This window comes from Hippichthys cyanospilos, unplaced genomic scaffold (genome assembly GCF_059441005.1).
Source record: "Hippichthys cyanospilos isolate Australia breed blue-spotted pipefish unplaced genomic scaffold, RoL_Hcya_1.0 HiC_scaffold_23, whole genome shotgun sequence".
NCBI lineage: Eukaryota > Metazoa > Chordata > Actinopteri > Syngnathiformes > Syngnathidae > Hippichthys > Hippichthys cyanospilos.
The window spans coordinates 54,973-61,080 of NW_028283379.1; positions in this window are offsets into that span (position 1 = coordinate 54,973).

Consider the following 6,108-nt stretch of genomic DNA (forward strand, 5'->3'; position numbering starts at 1 on the left):
CAAGAATTAAGAGGACTACATTCATTATTTCAGCTGAAAAATGCTTAGTTTATGAATTATAGTCAACATTAATGAAATGTTCCAAACAAGCGTTTTCAGCCCGAGTGGAGCACATTTTGACCGTTTTTTTAAAAACATCATTGTACATTGAAATTTCTGTTTGCGTATGCTTTAGAAGCAAGAATTAAGAGGACTACATTCATTATTTCAGCTGAAAAATGCTTAGTTTATGATTTATAGTCAACATTAATGTAATGTCCCAAACAAGCGTTTTCAGCCCGAGTGGAGCACATTTTGACCGTTTTTTTAAAAACATCATTGTACATTGAAATTTCTGCTTGCGTATGCTTTAGAAGCAAGAATTAAGAGGACTACATTCATTATTTCAGCTGAAAAATGCTTAGTTTATGATTTATAGTCAACATTAATGAAATGTCCCCAACAGCGTTTTCAGCCCGAGTGGAGCACATTTTGACTGTTTTTTTAAAAACATCATTGTACATTGAAATTTCTGCTTGCGTATGCTTTAGAAGCAAGAATTAAGAGGACTACATTCATTATTTCAGCTGTAAAATGCTTAGTTTATGATTTATAGTCAACATTAATGAAATGTCCCCAACAGCGTTTTCAGCCCGAGTGGAGCACATTTTGACTGTTTTTTTAAAAACATCATTGTACATTGAAATTTCTGCTTGCGTATGCTTTAGAAGCAAGAATTAAGAGGACTACATTCATTATTTCAGCTGAAAAATGCTTAGTTTATGATTTATAGTCAACATTAATGAAATGTCCCCAACAGCATTTTCAGCCCGAGTGGAGCACATTTTGACCGTTTTTTTAAAAACATCATTGTACATTGAAATTTCTGCTTGCGTATGCTTTAGAAGCAAGAATTAAGAGGACTACATTCATTATTTCAGCTGAAAAATGCTTAGTTTATGATTTATAGTCAACATTAATGAAATGTTCCAAACAAGCGTTTTCAGCCCGAGTGGAGCACATTTTGACCGTTTTTTTAAAAACATCATTGTACATTGAAATTTCTGTTTGCGTATGCTTTAGAAGCAAGAATTAAGACGACTACATTCATTATTTCAGCTGAAAAATGCTTAGTTTATGATTTATAGTCAACATTAATGTAATGTCCCAAACAAGCGTTTTCAGCCCGAGTGGAGCACATTTTGACCGTTTTTTTAAAAACATCATTGTACATTGAAATTTCTGCTTGCGTATGCTTTAGAAGCAAGAATTAAGAGGACTACATTCATTATTTCAGCTGAAAAATGCTTAGTTTATGATTTATAGTCAACATTAATGAAATGTCCCCAACAGCGTTTTCAGCCCGAGTGGAGCACATTTTGACTGTTTTTTTAAAAACATCATTGTACATTGAAATTTCTGCTTGCGTATGCTTTAGAAGCAAGAATTAAGAGGACTACATTCATTATTTCAGCTGAAAAATGCTTAGTTTATGATTTATAGTCAACATTAATGTAATGTCCCAAACAAGCGTTTTCAGCCCGAGTGGAGCACATTTTGACTGTTTTTTAAAAACATCATTGTACATTGAAATTTCTGCTTGCGTATGCTTTAGAAGCAAGAATTAAGAGGACTACATTCATTATTTCAGCTGAAAAATGCTTAGTTTATGATTTATAGTCAACATTAATGAAATGTCCCCAACAGCGTTTTCAGCCCGAGTGGAGCACATTTTGACTGTTTTTTTAAAAACATCATTGTACATTGAAATTTCTGCTTGCATATGCTTTAGAAGCAAGAATTAAGAGGACTACATTCATTTTTTCAGCTGAAAAATGCTTAGTTGATGATTTATAGTCAACATTAATGAAATGTCCCCAACAGCGTTTTCAGCCCGAGTGGAGCACATTTTGACTGTTTTTTAAAAAACATCATTGTACATTGAAATTTCTGCTTGCGTATGCTTTAGAAGCAAGAATTAAGAGGACTACATTCATTATTTCAGCTGAAAAATGCTTAGTTTATGATTTATAGTCAACATTAATGAAAAGTTCCAAACAAGCGTTTTCAGCCCGAGTGGAGCACATTTTGACTGTTTTTTTTTTAAACATCATTGTACATTGAAATTTCTGCTTGCGTATGCTTTAGAAGCAAGAATTAAGAGGACTACATTCATTATTTCAGCTGAAAAATGCTTAGTTTATGATTTATAGTCAACATTAATGAAATGTTCCAAACAAGCGTTTTCAGCCCGAGTGGGGCACATTTTGACTGTTTTTTAAAAAACATCATTGTACATTGAAATTTCTGCTTGCGTATGCTTTAGAAGCAAGAATTAAGAGGACTACATTCATTATTTCAGCTGAAAAACGCTTAGTTTTTGATTTATAGTCAACATTAATGAAATGTCCCCAACAGCGTTTTCAGCCCGAGTGGAGCACATTTTGACTGTTTGTTTTAAAAACATCATTGTACATTGAAATTTCTGCTTGCGTATGCTTTAGAAGCAAGAATTAAGAGGACTACATTCATTATTTCAGCTGAAAAATGCTTAATTTTATGAATTATAGTCAACATTAATGAAATGTTCCAAACAAGCGTTTTCAGCCCGAGTGGAGCACATTTTGACCGTTTTTTTAAAAACATCATTGTACATTGAAATTTCTGTTTGCGTATGCTTTAGAAGCAAGAATTAAGAGGACTACATTCATTATTTCAGCTGAAAAATGCTTAGTTTATGATTTATAGTCAACATTAATGAAAAGTTCCAAACAAGCGTTTTCAGCCCGAGTGGAGCACATTTTGACCGTTTTTTTAAAAACATCATTGTACATTGAAATTTCTGCTTGCGTATGCTTTAGAAGCAAGAATTAAGAGGACTACATTCATTATTTCAGCTGAAAAATGCTTACTTTATGATTTATAGTCAACATTAATGAAATGTCCCCAACAGCGTTTTCAGCCCGAGTGGAGCACATTTTGACTGTTTTTTTTTTAAACATCATTGTACATTGAAATTTCTGCTTGCATATGCTTTAGAAGCAAGAATTAAGAGGACTACATTCATTATTTCAGCTGAAAAACGCTTAGTTTATGATTTATAGTCAACATTAATGAAATGTTCCAAACAAGCGTTTTCAGCCCGAGTGGAGCACATTTTGACCGTTTTTTTAAAAACATCATTGTACATTGAAATTTCTGTTTGCGTATGCTTTAGAAGCAAGAATTAAGACGACTACATTCATTATTTCAGCTGAAAAATGCTTAGTTTATGATTTATAGTCAACATTAATGAAATGTCCCAAACAAGCGTTTTCAGCCCGAGTGGAGCACATTTTGACCGTTTTTTTAAAAACATCATTGTACATTGAAATTTCTGCTTGCGTATGCTTTAGAAGCAAGAATTAAGAGGACTACATTCATTATTTCAGCTGAAAAATGCTTAGTTTATGAATTATAGTCAACATTAATGAAATGTTCCAAACAAGCGTTTTCAGCCCGAGTGGAGCACATTTTGACCGTTTTTTTAAAAACATCATTGTACATTGAAATTTCTGTTTGCGTATGCTTTAGAAGCAAGAATTAAGACGACTACATTCATTATTTCAGCTGAAAAATGCTTAGTTTATGATTTATAGTCAACATTAATGTAATGTCCCAAACAAGCGTTTTCAGCCCGAGTGGAGCACATTTTGACCGTTTTTTTAAAAACATCATTGTACATTGAAATTTCTGCTTGCGTATGCTTTAGAAGCAAGAATTAAGAGGACTACATTCATTATTTCAGCTGAAAAATGCTTAGTTTATGATTTATAGTCAACATTAATGAAATGTCCCCAACAGCGTTTTCAGCCCGAGTGGAGCACATTTTGACTGTTTTTTTAAAAACATCATTGTACATTGAAATTTCTGCTTGCGTATGCTTTAGAAGCAAGAATTAAGAGGACTACATTCATTATTTCAGCTGAAAAATGCTTAGTTTATGATTTATAGTCAACATTAATGTAATGTCCCAAACAAGCGTTTTCAGCCCGAGTGGAGCACATTTTGACTGTTTTTTAAAAACATCATTGTACATTGAAATTTCTGCTTGCGTATGCTTTAGAAGCAAGAATTAAGAGGACTACATTCATTATTTCAGCTGAAAAATGCTTAGTTTATGATTTATAGTCAACATTAATGAAATGTCCCCAACAGCGTTTTCAGCCCGAGTGGAGCACATTTTGACTGTTTTTTTAAAAACATCATTGTACATTGAAATTTCTGCTTGCATATGCTTTAGAAGCAAGAATTAAGAGGACTACATTCATTATTTCAGCTGAAAAATGCTTAGTTTATGAATTATAGTCAACATTAATGAAATGTTCCAAACAAGCGTTTTCAGCCCGAGTGGAGCACATTTTGACCGTTTTTTTAAAAACATCATTGTAAATTGAAATTTTCGTTTGCGTATGCTTTAGAAGCAAGAATTAAGAGGACTACATTCATTATTTCAGCTGAAAAATGCTTAGTTTATGATTTATAGTCAACATTAATGAAATGTCCCCAACAGCGTTTTCAGCCCGAGTGGAGCACATTTTGACTGTTTTTTTAAAAACATCATTGTACATTGAAATTTCTGCTTGCGTATGCTTTAGAAGCAAGAATTAAGAGGACTACATTCATTATTTCAGCTGAAAAATGCTTAGTTTATGATTTATAGTCAACATTAATGAAATGTCCCCAACAGCGTTTTCAGCCCGAGTGGAGCACATTTTGACTGTTTTTTTAAAAACATCATTGTACATTGAAATTTCTGTTTGCGTATGCTTTAGAAGCAAGAATTAAGAGGACTACATTCATTATTTCAGCTGAAAAATGCTTAGTTTATGATTTATAGTCAACATTAATGTCATGTCCCAAACAAGCGTTTTCAGCCCGAGTGGAGCACATTTTGACTGTTTTTTTAAAAACATCATTGTACATTGAAATTTCTGCTTACATATGCTTTAGAAGCAAGAATTAAGAGGACTACATTCATTATTTCAGCTGAAAAATGCTTAGTTTATGAATTATAGTCAACATTAATGAAATGTTCCAAACAAGCGTTTTCAGCCCGAGTGGAGCACATTTTGACCGTTTTTTTAAAAACATCATTGTACATTGAAATTTTCGTTTGCGTATGCTTTAGAAGCAAGAATTAAGAGGACTACATTCATTATTTCAGCTGAAAAATGCTTAGTTTATGATTTATAGTCAACATTAATGAAATGTCCCCAACAGCGTTTTCAGCCCGAGTGGAGCACATTTTGACTGTTTTTTTAAAAACATCATTGTACATTGAAATTTCTGCTTGCGTATGCTTTAGAAGCAAGAATTAAGAGGACTACATTCATTATTTCAGCTGAAAAATGCTTAGTTTATGATTTATAGTCAACATTAATGAAATGTCCCCAACAGCGTTTTCAGCCCGAGTGGAGCACATTTTGACTGTTTTTTTTAAAAACATCATTGTACATTGAAATTTCTGTTTGCGTATGCTTTAGAAGCAAGAATTAAGAGGACTACATTCATTATTTCAGCTGAAAAATGCTTAGTTTATGAATTATAGTCAACATTAATGAAATGTTCCAAACAAGCGTTTTCAGCCCGAGTGGAGCACATTTTGACCGTTTTTTTAAAAACATCATTGTACATTGAAATTTTCGTTTGCGTATGCTTTAGAAGCAAGAATTAAGAGGACTACATTCATTATTTCAGCTGAAAAATGCTTAGTTTATGATTTATAGTCAACATTAATGTAATGTCCCAAACAAGCGTTTTCAGCCCGAGTGGAGCACATTTTGACTGTTTTTTTAAAAACATCATTGTACATTGAAATTTCTGCTTGCGTATGCTTTAGAAGCAAGAATTAAGAGGACTACATTCATTATTTCAGCCGAAAAATGCTTAGTTTATGATTTATAGTCAACATTAATGAAATGTCCCCAACAGCGTTTTCAGCCCGAGTGGAGCACATTTTGACTGTTTTTTTTAAAAACATCATTGTACATTGAAATTTCTGCTTGCGTATGCTTTAGAAGCAAGAATTAAGAGGACTACATTCATTATTTCAGCTGAAAAATGCTTAGTTTATGATTTATAGTCAAC